The 317-nt window shown below is 42.0% G+C and overlaps 1 protein-coding gene across 1 annotated transcript in view; it reads right to left on the bottom strand.

Annotated features, from left to right (window-relative positions):
* Positions 1 to 317, bottom strand: part of LOC119587191 (60S ribosomal protein L26-like) — a gene marked incomplete at its 5' end in the record, with an annotated part of 7,058 nt that overhangs the window by 3,668 nt on the left and 3,073 nt on the right.

Genomic DNA, 317 nt, shown 5'->3' with positions numbered 1-317 from the left:
CACAGAATATGTAAATTACTTTAAAAAGGCCCCAGAGGCAAGCCCAGTTGGCTGTACATGCTACCAGAGCAGTGACCAAGTGAACCATAACATTTTTCATTCCAATATGGTGGCCATACTGGTATTCCTGTTTGAATAATTGCCACTTATACCTTAGACTAGCTGTGCCAGTTCCAGCCATTAGTGTTTGACTTAATGCTGCATTCAGAACTCCCCATCCATCAAGTCGGACATGTTTTGAAATCAGAACTATTTTGGCATCTTGGACAAGTTTATCTCATCCACCATTGTAATTGGGCTAGCAGGACAAAATGGCG

Source organism: Penaeus monodon, chromosome 22, assembly GCF_015228065.2.
Source record: "Penaeus monodon isolate SGIC_2016 chromosome 22, NSTDA_Pmon_1, whole genome shotgun sequence".
Taxonomy (NCBI): domain Eukaryota; kingdom Metazoa; phylum Arthropoda; class Malacostraca; order Decapoda; family Penaeidae; genus Penaeus; species Penaeus monodon.
Note: the sequence above shows the minus strand (reverse complement) of the source record. Positions and strands in the feature narration are given on the sequence as shown.